This window comes from Sciurus vulgaris (assembly GCF_902686455.1).
Source record: "Sciurus vulgaris genome assembly, chromosome: 2".
Lineage (NCBI taxonomy): Eukaryota > Metazoa > Chordata > Mammalia > Rodentia > Sciuridae > Sciurus > Sciurus vulgaris.
The window spans coordinates 173,869,199-173,882,907 of NC_136462.1; positions in this window are offsets into that span (position 1 = coordinate 173,869,199).

Below are 13,709 nucleotides of genomic sequence, written 5' to 3' on the forward strand. Positions count from 1 at the left end.
CTCAAGTGGGAGGGAATGAGTAGTGAGGGAGGGGAGGTGCCAGGAGAATTGTAGCTTTGATGTGAAAGGGCGTTTGTGTGTGTGTGTGTGTGTGTGTGTGTGTGCGCGCGGATCGTTTAGGTGAAGGTGGGCAGCATTGGACAGGTCTGGTGGGAAGAGGAAATGAGAGGGCTGGAAACATGACCTTGGGATAGAGATGATTCAGTAACAGGGACAACAGGATTGTGGCCAGTTAGAAGTGAACTTTAGGACTAGGAACAGTGGCTCACGCCTATGATCCCAGCTACTGTGGTGCGGAGACAGGAGGACACAAGTTCAAGACCACTTTAGACAAATACAAAAATAAAGGGCTGGGCATATAGTTCAGTGGTAGAGTGCCTGTGTAGATGTGCAAAGCCCTGTCTTCCATCACCAGTACCAGAAAGAAAAAAAAGAAAAAAAAAAAAAAAAAAAAAAAACTGAAAAGAAAGAAATGAGCATTTGGCAGCAGTGCAAGTGGCTGTTTGACATCCAACTTGTCTTTGGTGATTGACAGTACTTGTAGGGCCTTACCTTTTTTTCCCCAATGATGGCTCATGCGAGGTGATCTCTGTGTGTGCGATGAATTAGGGAATCAAAGGGATTGACTGTTTTGTACGCTATTCTAATTATTATTGCTATGTAGCAGCTACCTCAGAACTTAGTGGTTTAAAAGAACCACCATTTTATTATGCCCATGGTTTGTGCAGTCAGGGGAGTTGATCAGACACAGTGGGGACTTACTTTTGCCTCATGATGGCTGGGGTCTCAGTTGTGAAGACTCAATGTTTAGGGGCACCTGGATAGCTGGGGGTTGGAATCATCAGAAAGCTCGTTCACTTATGGGAGTCACACCAGGGTGCTTGTGTGTGGCTTTTCCATCTGCTCCAGTGTCCTCATAGCATGGCATTCTTGGCTGAGATGAAGTTCTTACATGGTGGCTTAGAACTCCAAGCATGAGTTTCAGTAAATAAGATGGAAGCAACATTGCCACTTCCCACCCGAGGTACTAGAGAGAAGCAACATTGAACGACACAGAGCGTCACTTCAATTGTATGCTATTGACCAATATTGTCACATACCAACCCAGTTTCAAAGGGAGAGCACATGGACCCCCTCCTCTCAGTGGGAGGAGTATCAAATAATTTGAGGCTATTTGAAAAAAAAACCTGCCTCATGCCTGACTCAGTGGTGCACACCTGCAATCCAGTGACTGGGGAGACATTACAAGTTTGAGGTCAGTCTCAGTGACTTAGCAAGATCCTGTCTCAAAATAAAAAAAAAAATTATAAGGACTGGGATATAGCTCAGTGGTAACCTAGGTAGGTTACCCTGAGTTCAATCCCCAGTACAAAAAAAAAAAAAAAAAAAAAAAAAATCTGCCACATTCCAAGTGCAGAGGTGCACACTTATGATCCCAGCTCTCTGGAGGCTGAGGAGGGAGGACTGTGAATTCGATTCCAACCTTAGCAATTTTGAGAGACTGTCTCAAAATAAAAAATAGAAAGATCTAGGAGATTTGGTTCATGGTAGAACACCCCTGGTTTCAATTTCCAGTACTGGAAAAACAAATCTCTCACAGTGGGGTCTGGCTTATGGATTCTTAGTTTTCACTGACTTTACAAACAGCACCAGAGATGGGCAGTCTATAAGAGGAAGCTATGTTAATGTCCTTATGCAAATGTTGTTCCTTATTCCAACCTCAGTCCTGTCTTTCCATCACCACAAACACACATTAGTATCTACCTATTATAAACAATGAAACTATCTACCTGTTATAAAACTATCTACCTATTATAAACAATGAAACATTTTATGAACTAAGTCAGGAGTGGGGATTAGGGTTTTTCCTCTGTTATCCGGGACCTCATTTGGCCTTTACTGTGCTGAGGTTCACAGCACCATCAAGAACATCTCCTGTGTCTTGGTTTAAAGTTATCAACATCGCACAGATCCTCCTCAGCAAAGAAGGAGACACCTAAATTTATCTTGTTTGCACAAGAAGACTTATTTTATCCAATAAATAATTTCTTGAGCACCTACTGTGAGTTAGTTACAAACTCTGATCTCAGACATCAAAGGAGTCATGTCAACAGTACATGAGAGGGAGACACACAGGGCCATGGTAAATGAAAGGAAATGGGCAGCCCCATGATTGTGCTTTAGATATAGAAGACAGGGACTTATATTCAAGACTATGAGCAACAGGCTTGATGATGAGAGCCATCCTTACTGCCCAACCCTCCAGAGGGTCTCAGTCTATGTCCTTTTTCCCTCTTGGAATTGTGGAACTAATAATAAGACCTAGTGTTGATTAAGCGGCAAGAAGATTTTTATTCTTGGCCAAAAATAGAAGTGGGAGATAGATTCATAAATCAACTTCTTGACTCTTGGGGATCAGGAGGGTTTAGATATAAGGTAAAAGAAATGAGGGGGAGGGCTAGGGATGTAGTTCTGTGGTACAGCACTTGCCTGGCATGTGTAAAGCCCTGAGTTCAATTCCTAGCACTGCAAAAGGAAAATAAAAAGGGGGGTGATATGGGAATAATAGGCTAATAAAAGGGAAGAATATTCATTTTCTGGTAATTCAGGTGCCACCTCTTTTTGCTTCTTTTACCATTTTTTCCAATTGTGTTCATGGAAGTTGTCAACTGTCCTGGCCTGTGTGTGGTGTGTGTGTGTGGCGGGGGGGTGGGGGGGTGTTGGGGGATGGAGGCTGAGGGTGTTGGTGCCAATTCAGCATGCAGATGAGATTATAATGAAGTTAGAGGTTGTCTGGAAGTCCCTCTGGAAGCCATCCTGGATACAGCTGGATTAGGCTAGCTCTTCCGGAGAGGAGCTTCCAGACTACAGGCATCCTTTCTGCAGAGATAAGCAAGATTAGGACTGGGCAGAAATGCAGCTAGGTCACCTAGGCAGTACAAGATTAGGGCTGATAGCATGACCACTGAGAGACCCTTTGGGGTTCATGAATGCTTCTGTTACCAGCTGGTAAGTCACTCCTAGTGGGAAATACAGTACTTTAAAATCAGCATATGACTGGGGAACCTATGATATGGCTAAAAGGATTTGAACATTTTTCTGCTTTTCCAGAGCTGTTCTGGGGTATGATGCAGTGCAGGAAATGTGACATTTTCTGTTTCAGATCTTTTTCTGGCATCCTTTGTCAAAACATCTTTGCTTTGCTTTTGAAAAATATTTCTTCCATATTGATATTGCTCTTCTCTGAAGGTAGCAATGCCTTCTCAGGTCCAGCCCCAAAGTCTAGGCCCAGCTTATTCCTCTTGGAGTTTTATGGATCCTCATGGCTTTTCATAAGGTTTCTTTTTGCAAGGCTATTGCTGTGTGGGAATAGCCAGGTGGGGGGGCGGGCAAGGGTTGGGAGGGAACCGCAGCTTCAGCCTGAGTTGTGTCTCGCTCCGGATGGCCGAGGAGTCAGGGGCCTGGAGGCTTGGTGGGTCCTGCTACCACAAGCCCCCCAGGAAGAGAGCTTGTCTGAGGGGTGAAAAAAATCCACCAGCAAAACTTGGCCTAGTAGCAAAGAGAATTTGTTCCCTATCTTTGCCTTTTTTGTTCCAACAGCTGTGGACAAAGTTCTGAGTCCTGTGCAGAGGATGCTGTGGTTTAACATGGAAACACTTTTACCACATGAACCTTAGAACCTTGGGATTCTAGCAGAACAGGAGAGGAGGAAGAGAGTGTTTTCACTTCTGCTTGGCACACCACAAGTCTGTGGGGTGGGAAAGTCTTGGGGTTCCTGAGGCAGGGGACCCAGGTGTTGCCTAAATCTATCACTAGTGCTCTAACATTCTATTCCCAGATCTTTACTTGTTTTGAGGTAGGAGTTTGGAGCATCAAGATGGAGGATATAGGGTACAAGAAAAATGCCAGCTGGAGTACAAAACAGATGAGTCATCATGTCCCTGTTTACAATAGGTCCCATTACCATGACAACTCCCCCCACTGAGGGCTTATCACCATGGTAACACCATAGGTTCTGTATTCTAATTAGGCAAAAATAAAGCAACCAGTGGGACCAAAAAGGGCAAGGTCTTCCATTAGATCCATACAGAAGGGGACAGAGGCTCAGCTCAGCATGTAAGATTCACCCAGACATCAGGCCGTGAATCACTCTCTGGCTTGGCCCATTCCACTCCACTTTAAGGAGTGTTACTTTAACTTTCACCATCAATAAATGTACACTCTGTCTGTTACTTCTGTGTATGCTCTGTCTGTTATTTCTGTGTGTCTTACTCAATTCTTTGTTCGGGATGCCAAGGACCTAGATCCTCAACCGAAAACTTCACCTGTATCAGTCGTAATGGGGGTGATAAAAATGAAGAAGCATTTATAATGGAAACATGCACTCTCTTCCCCGATTTCTCTTAATAAAAATATGCTTTACTTATGCTGTGTATTAGTCAGCTTTTGTCACTGGGACAAAATATCTGAGAAAAACAACTTAAAGAAGGGAAGATTTGTTGAGCATTCTGGTACATGCATGTAGTCCCAGATATTCATGAGATTGAGGCAGGATCAAGTTTGAGGTCAGCCTCAGCAACTGAGGGAGATTCTGTCTCAAAATAAAAACAAAAAGGACTGGGGATGTAGCTCAGTGGTAAAATTCCCCTGGGTTCAATCCCCAGTAAGTACCAAAAAATTGAAAGAGAGGAAAGATTTATTTTCACTTATAGTTTCAGAGGTTTCAGTCCATGGTTGGCTAGCTGCATTGCTTTGGACCCGAGGTGAGGCAGAACATCATGTCAGAAGAGTGTGGAGGAGGAAGCTCATGGCAAAAAATTGAAAGAAGAATAAGAAGGAAGGAGAAGGAGAAGAAGAAGAAGAAACTGAAGCAGAACCAGAGGAAGGGGAGGAGGGGGGGAGGGGGAGGGGGAGGGGGAGGAGGAGGAGGAGGAGGGGGAGGGGGAGGGGGAGGGGGAGGAGGAGGGGGAGGGGGAGGAGGAGGAGGGGGAGGAGGGGGAGGAGGGGGAGGAGGGGGAGGAGGAGGAGGAGGGAGGGGGAGGAGGAGGAGGAGGAGGAGGGAAGCAGCAGCAGTCAGGGGTAAGATACAATCTCCAAGAGCACATCCCCAAGTACTCAGCACTTCCAACCAGGCTCCACTGACTACTGTTTTTACCACTCCCAATAGTCCATTCAGTTATAAATCCCTCAATGGATTAATCCATTGATGAAGTTAGAGCCTTAGGATCCAATCACTTCTCTGAATCCCCATTTGTTAACATTGCTGAATTGGGAACCTTCAGCACCTGAGCCCTTGGGGGACATTCCAGATCTAATCCAGAAAAAGCTGTAATCACAAAGTGCGTAATTACAACTACATTATAAATGAAACTTGCTTTTGATGGGTTCCTGAAAGTGTGCATGTAATTAAAGATTGTTTTTGCCATATAAGTGTGAAAATATGTCAAGGTATATTAACTTTTGCAAATTATCATTTGGTAACATGGACCTTCCTTCATAAGTTTTGTAGCTCCATGTTCTCAGATGTGGGTTTGCAAGGTACATTTTCAAGGACCCTTCATAGGACTTCAACTGCCCTGCCTCCTCCTCTACCGTCTTCACCCTGTGCTTTACTGTGTTTTCTCAGGACAATGGCAGCTGCTCTCTGGGTCTTCTCTCTCAGCAAAATCTTTGTATTTTGGCCTTGAGTGTGGCCATCCAGGGTCAGCTTCCAAATCTGCCAGTCTGACCACACCTAGTTTCATCAAAAACCTTAATGTGACTTACTGTGGGTGTGTCACACATTACAATTCTTACTCTGCACCAACTTACATTATCTTGTTTTAAGAGGTTTTGTTTACTTGCCCTGTGGTATTTCCTTAAGAGGCACACAAAGATTTTCATTGTTTTAATTTCCTGATGGACTGTTATTTCTTTGAATGTGACTTGATGCCAAGACTAAACTGTGAACAGGTTGGATTTTTATGTAAGTTATAATTGTTTGTCTGGGATGCCCCTCAAATTTTAACCTGAGTGACATCCTAAAAAAAAGTTAACCACAGATAGAGGAAGCAAAATTGAATAGCAAAATTAATAATACAAGAAAGTAAAAATCGTTGCAGCTTTTGTCAAAGCTAATATGCCACTCTTTTTTCCCCTTTATCTCTTATTAAAAAAAAAAAAAAGTGAGACAAACCAGGATTGGAAATAATGCCATCTGAAGCAATCTGAAAATGACTGAAAACCACATACTCTTTTCCATATTTTGCTTCTGACTTTCCTGCAAGGAGAAATGCCTTGGGATGGAAAACGGTGGAGTAAGCACTGCATTTACATTATTTAAATAGAGTATGTAATATAGAATATAATTATGTGATTTAATTATATAACAATAAGAATAGAACTATATTATACTATAATACTTGTATTATTAATTAATACAAATTAATGTAATAATATATAGAAGCTCTAGGTCATAATTTCCAACCTATTTTAATGGACCTGTGTCAATTACATTGAAATATTTACAAAATTGAAAACTTGGTACTTAATGGGTTAAAAAGTGAGCCTTTAAGAGGTAATTAGGTCATAAGGGCTCCTATTCCCCTCATAAATGGGATCCAGGCCCTTAAAAAAGAAACTTTATGGCTGGGTGCATTGTATGCCTGTAATCCCAGTGATTTGGGAGGCTGAGTCAGGAGGCCAGGCCAGCACAAACAATTTAGTGAGACCTTGTCTCAAAATAAAAAATGAAGCAAGGTTTGTAGCTCAATAGCTCAGCAGTAGAGTATCCCTGGGTTCCATCACCAGTACCGGGGGTAGGGGTGGGGTGGGAGCTGTAGGAAGAAGCTTCACATATAGTTTGATCTTCGTGCCCTTCTGTCTTTCTCCCTGTTAAAAGATACAGCATTACTGGGCACGATGGTGCACTCCTGTAATCCTAGAGGCTCGGGAGGCTGAGGCAGGAGGACTGTGAGTTCAAAGCCAGCCCTAAACAACTTGGTGAGACCCTGTTTCTAAATAAAAAAAATGTAAAAAGGGCTAGTGGCTCAGTGGTTAAGGGCCACTGGGTTCAATCCCTGGTAACCAAAAAAAAATAAATAAATAAATAAATTAAAAAAAAAAAAAAAAAAAGAGAGAGAGACACACACAGAGCATTCTTCCTCTTCAGAGGATGCAGCATCTAGGTGCCATCTAGGAAGCAGAGAACATCCCTCACCTGAGGCCTTGATTCTTGATCTTGAACTTCTTGGCCTTCAGAATGGTGAGAAATACATTTCTGTTCTTTATAAATTACCTAGTCTGTGACATTCTGCTATCACATCACAGCCTACGAGAGATGGTTTCAGACGTTCCAGGTGTTGAGAATGTGAGTTTATTACCACAAGTCTAAGAGGTTTTGATGGTGGAGGCAGAAATGTCACAAATCAACACATGGGTTTATTCTTTGACTTCCAGATTATTCAAACTCTGGGTTAGAATATTAGAGAACACTCATGGTGAGGAAGAGAAACCCACTCAAACTGCCAGTAAAAGACAACTTGTTATAATGAAGTGATAGATGACAGTCACCACACAGGGGACAGCCTGACTTCATGCATCAGCACTGAAATATTTATTTCCTCTTGCTCCCTCCACACCCCTGTACTGGGGATGGAACCCAGGCCAGCCTACCTCTGAGCTACATCCCCAAGTTGCAGAGGCTAACCTCAAATTTGAGATTCTTCTGCCTCTGCCTCCTGAGTAGCTAGAATCACAGGATTGCCCCACCACACCCAGCTTGCCTCTTTTTAAAAGATCATTTAAGTTGTTGTTTCTTGCAAAAGCAATACATGTTCAATAGGTACATTAGAAATATAAAGAAAATAGAGTATTCATAATTCAACCCCTTTCAAATTACTTTTATGTGTAAATATGATTTTTACTTACCCTGAGACAATCATGAATTAGTCTCTCACCATATAACAATATATTCTGCAACACTGTTTAAATGGATGCATAGCATTCCATTATGCACCTGGGAAGAATATCCAGCAGCTGAATAATTGGCCAGGAGTAGAAGGTGCAGAAAAGATGGGTAGACTCTTAAGCTTTTGAAGCATGTAGTCAAAGTGGTCATATCAATTTACACTTCCATAAAAAGTTCTCTGATCTCCGAGGAAGGTATTATCACTTTTTAATTTTCTTTTTAAAATTATTATAATTTTTTCTTAATCATTCCAATTTGATAAGTGAAAATGCTATTTGTTTTAATAAATGATTAAAACTTTTTGATTGCTATAAAATTAATTATGAAATCCTGGCTTTCACAAAGAACCTCAAGCGACAAAGTGAAAAGGAAGCATTTTCCTAACAGTCTTTTAAATCTCTTATGATTGGTTTTGTGGTCTCTTCTTTCTTACTTGGATAAAAACCCATCTACTTTTATTGATTTTATGCCCTGGGTCTTCCAGAATCTTGGTGAGCACTGTTATATCTAAAGATATTTTTTCTGTTATAAGTGAGTCAGAGAGATATATGGAATTATGATAAAAAGTTGGATATTTTCTGGATAGACTTCTGTGAGAAATTATCTCCCTATTTTTAAAATTCCTTTCACTAATATAATATATTTTGAGGAAGCAGTGTTTTCTTTTTTAATGTATGCTTTGTGGGAAACTGTATGTCAGTTGCAGCTATTCTATTGGACAATTTTCTTATTTGGTTTATTGTTTCGTTCATTTCAAGGATTTCCGTTTTTTTTTTTTTTTTTTTTTTTTGAGAATCTCTATCTCTTTGTTGAAATGATCTTTTGCTTCCTGCAGGTGCTCTTTCAGCTTATTGGTATTATCATTCATTGCCTGCATTTGCTCTCTTATCTCATCCTTTGCTTCACGAATCATCTTAATCATGTATAATCTGAAGTCCTTTTCTGACATTTCTTCTAACATACTGTCATTGGATTCTATTAATATAGAATCTAGAGTTGTTTGGATCATTTTCTTCCCTTGTTTTTTCATGTTGTTCATGTATCTTCCCCTCTAGCAGTGCAGATCTGGGGTATTGCAGATTTCCCCCTATAGGCTTACAGTGGCCCAATAGGTTCCCAAAACCCTTTCTTTAAGGGGAGATCAATATTAGCAGTGCCCAATTCAGACACTATGCAATCCTAGACCAGCCCCTATAAGGACAATAACAAAATTGTCATAATAAACAGAATGAGTTCAAATATTATCTTCAGTAAAACAAACAGATTTGCAATAAGGTCTGCAGTTTCTAATGGAGGACAAAGAGGAGGCAGAGGGTTGTAGAATGTTAGTGGGATAAGAAAAGAATATACAGAAGTTCTAGATAATAGAAAGGGTGAGAGTGTAATCAAAAGAAATTGGATGTTAGCATACAAAAACGGGAGAAAGAGACTCTGAGGGAACAGGTAAACAAAAGGAAAAGAGAGCAAGAAAAGTAAAGAAATAAAAAAAACAAATTTTTTCAATAAGGAGAAAAAAGAAAATCTACAGTATAACAGTCATATAGTAATGAAACCTCCCAGTGTTCAGTAGCCTGATGCATGAGAGGTACCTGACAATGAGCTTCAAGCCTCCAGCAGGCGTCTCAGGATGGGATTTGCCCCACCTAAAGATCAGAGCTATGGCTTCCAGGATTATCCAAGATGGCCTCTCTGGCTTTGAAATGTGTTGGCAAATGGGGAGCTGCAGCTCAGGGTGTGGACGTGGTCAGCTGGAGGTCCTGGAGGTGGGGTGCAGTTGGTCAGGCAGGGGTCCTGGAGGTCGGGTGTGTTTGGTGTGGTTGTGGAATCCTGGAGGCCAGGTGCAATCGGTCTGGGGTCCCGGTGATAGGGCACAGTCAGTTGGTCTGAGGGTCCTGGCAGCAGGGAGCAGTCAGTTGATGTGAGGGTCCCAGAGGCAGGGAGTGATTGGTTGGGCTGAGGGATCCTGGAGACGGGACTCAGTCCGGCTGGCCAGGGGTCCTATGGGGCCTGGCTGTTTTCTCAAAATGGCGGTAGCCGTGTGCAATCAAACCTGCAGGTACTGTCATAGTGAACTTCCAGGCAACAGCAGGCAGCTGGTGCTCCACTGGCTGTCGGTGATCAGTTTGCTGACTGTTGTCGGAGGATCGGGAGGTGAACCTCATGCGTTGGGTGATGGATAGGTGTAAGGCAGGCGATGGACAGGCGAGAGTAGGCAAATGGCGGATGATAGGCGCCTGACAGTGAGCAATCTGCACTCAAAAAAGGCGTTGATATGCTGGCAGATTGCAGGTGATCACAGCAGACAAATGGGGTAAACAGAAGGGGATCGATAAGCAGCAAAAACTGCCTCACCAAGAAACAGATATCCTCTGCTTGAAACCGGAGTTGTGGAGCGACCTGGACAATTTTCTTAATTCCTTCTCCTTTCTTTCTTTTTCCCCTCCAAAGAACAGATACTAATTAAGGGGGAAAATCTTCTATTTTATTGATATTTTTCATAGTTTTTAAAAATTTTTTTTTGCTATTGAGGATTGAACCCAAGGATGCTTATAATTTTATTACTGTGTTACATCCTCTGCTCTTTTTATTTTATTTTGAGACAGAGCCTCATTAAGTTGTTGAGGCTGGCTTCCAACTTGGATCCTCCTGCCTCAGCCTCCTGAGTAACTAGAATATGGGTGTGTGTCATCATGCCTGGATTTTTTCTTAGATTTTGATGCTTGAAAAATTGTATAGAAGCATTCTTACACACACATTGCTTTAATGTTTATTGGTTGGAATTGTTATATTCTTTTCCCATAAAGATGTATGTGAGAGCTAGGTTGTAGCTTCAACATGTTGGAAGCCCTAGGTCCAATATCCAGCACTACACACACACACACACACACACACACACACACACAAGTATTTGATTAATATTTGTGGAATTTGTGAATGTGAATTACACATAACAAAAATACAAGATTATTCATATAGAGTCAAGAGTGGTGGTGCACACCCATAATCACAGCAACTTGAGAATCTGAGGCAGGAGGATCACAAATTTGAGGCCAGCCTCAGTGACTTAGTGAGGTTCTGTCTCAAAATAAAAAACAAAAGGAGTCAGGGATGTTGCTCAATGGTAAAGTGCCCCTGAATTTAACCCTGAGGGCCCTAATAAGAAAAAAAAAAAATCATTATTCAGGTAGGAAAAACCACATCATTACTGTGTGGCCATCACAATATTAGTGTGAACTAATATTGACCATCCAAAGAGGGATTTGCTCTGAGTTATTTTTCTAATGATGTTGCTGGGCTTATTTTAATGTTTTGCTGCCTCTTCTAGCTTTTCTTGTCCCAGGGATACACATCAGCAAGGAGTTTGGGGTGGTCCTTTGATTAGGAATTGGGCTGATTTGCCCACATAGTCCTCATGACCATTTCTAGCCTCACAAAGAACAAGTACATCATCAAAATAAATCCTAAAATTCATTATAGAATAAACATAAACATGAAGAAAAACTTTGAAATTGATTTCATAAAGGGAACCCTCAGATCAAAATACCAGTTTGAACTTTAGTAGTTACAGCTGCGTGTTCCATGAGATAGCTATAAGCCACTTACTGTTCAATTTCAAATCAACCAAAATTAAATATAACTAAAATTCAGTTCCTAAGTAATACCTGCCACATTTTTGAGTACTTTATATTAGTTAGCTTTCTGTTATTAGAACAAAATCCATGAGATAATCAATTTAAAAAGATGAAAGGTTTATATTGCCCATAGTTTCAGAGGTTTTAGTCTATGGTCAGTTGGTTCATTGTTTTGGGCCCCGTGTCAGGGCAACACATGACACAGGAAGTTTCTCACCTCATGAAAGCCAGGAAGTAAAGAGAGGTTGAGAAAGAGGCTTGAGAGTATGTTCCCAATAACTTCCTCCCACTAGGCCCCAGGGTTTTTTTTGTATTTTTTTTTTTAGAGTATGCATTAATGAATATTCATTCTTTCTTTTCTTTCATTTCTCCTTCCTTCTTTCTTTCCTCATCTTTTGTTCATATTTTTTGTTGGTGCATTATGGTTGTACATACTGATGGAATTTGTTGTCACATATTTGTATTTGCACACAATACAAAATATAACAATATAATTTGGTTGCTATCACTCCCAACGTTTTCCCATCCCTTCCTACCTCCTACCCCTTGATTCCTTTCCTCTACTCTTCTCCCTTTGATTTTCGTGAGATCCACCCTCATCTTTTTCTTCCTTTTTCTTCTCTAGCTTCCACCTATGAGAGAAAACATATGACCCTTAACCTTCTGAGTTTGACTTATTTTGCTAAACATGATGGTTTCTAGTTCAATCCATTTCCCTGCAAATGACACAATTTTATTTTTACAGATGTACAAAACTCCATTGTGTATATATACCACATTTACTTTATCCATTCATCTGTTGATGGACACCTAGGCTAATGCTATAGTTTGGCTATTGTGAATTGTGCTGCTATAAACATGGGTATGCATGGATCACTGTACTATGATGACTTTAATTCTTTAGGATAAATATGGAGGAGTGGTATACTTGGCTCATATGGTGATTCCATGTCTAGCCTCTTGAGGAACCTCCTACACTGATTTCCATAGTGGTTTAATGAATTTATAATTCCAACAGTACAAAAGTGTTCCTTTTTGTCCCACATCCTCTTCAGCATTTATTATTATTTTGTTCTTGATGACTGACATTCTGCTTGGTCTGAGATGAAATCTCAATGTAATTTTGATTTGCATTTCCTTAATTGCTAATGATGTTGAACATTTTTTCATATATTGGCCATTTGTATTTCTTCTTTTGAAAAATGTCTGTTTAATTCCTTTGTCCATTTATTAATTAGATTATTTGATTTTTTGGTGTAAGGTTTTTTGAGTTCTTTAATATTTTAGATATTGATCCTCTGTCAGAAGAGTAGCTAGGAAATATTTTCTCTCATTCTGAAGGTTCTCTCTTCACATTCCTAATTGTTTCCTTTGCTGTGCAGAACTGTTTTAATTTGATGCCATCTCATTTATTACTCTTGGCATTATTACCTGAGCTCTAAGGCTCCTTTTGAGAAAGTTTTTGCCTATGTCTAAAAGCTGGAGTCTTGACCCTATGTTTTCTTCTAGGTTGCATAGTTTCTGATTTAATTTCTAGGTCTTTGATCCATTTTGAATTGATTTTTGTGCAGGGTGAGAGAAAAGTGTCTAGTTTCATTCTTCTGTATATGGATAACTCATTTCCATTTGTTTAAAAGGCTGTCTCTTTGGCACCTTTGTCAAGGATCATATATTGTATATATGTGAGTTTGTTTCTGTGTTTTCTATTCTGTACCATTGGTCTATGTGTCTTTCTTTTCTTTTCTTTTCTTTTTTTTTTTAAGATTTTTTTGATGTCAATACCATGCAGCTTTTGTTACAATAGCTCACTAATATAATTTGAAATCAGGTATTGTGATGCCTCCAACATTGCTTTTTAACTTGATTTGCTTTGCCTATTCTGGGTCTTTTATTCTTCCAAATGAATTTTAGAACTGTTTTTTTTTTTTTTTTTCCTACTTCTATGAAGAATGTCATTGGTATTTTGAGGGGATAACATTGAATCTGTAAATTGCTTTTGATAGTAGTATGGCCATTCTAACAATATTAATTCTGCCTATCCATGAACATGGGAGGTCTTTCCATCTTCTGAGGTCTTCAATTTCTTTCTTCAATGTTCTGTAGTTTTTATTGTAGAGGTCTTTCAACTC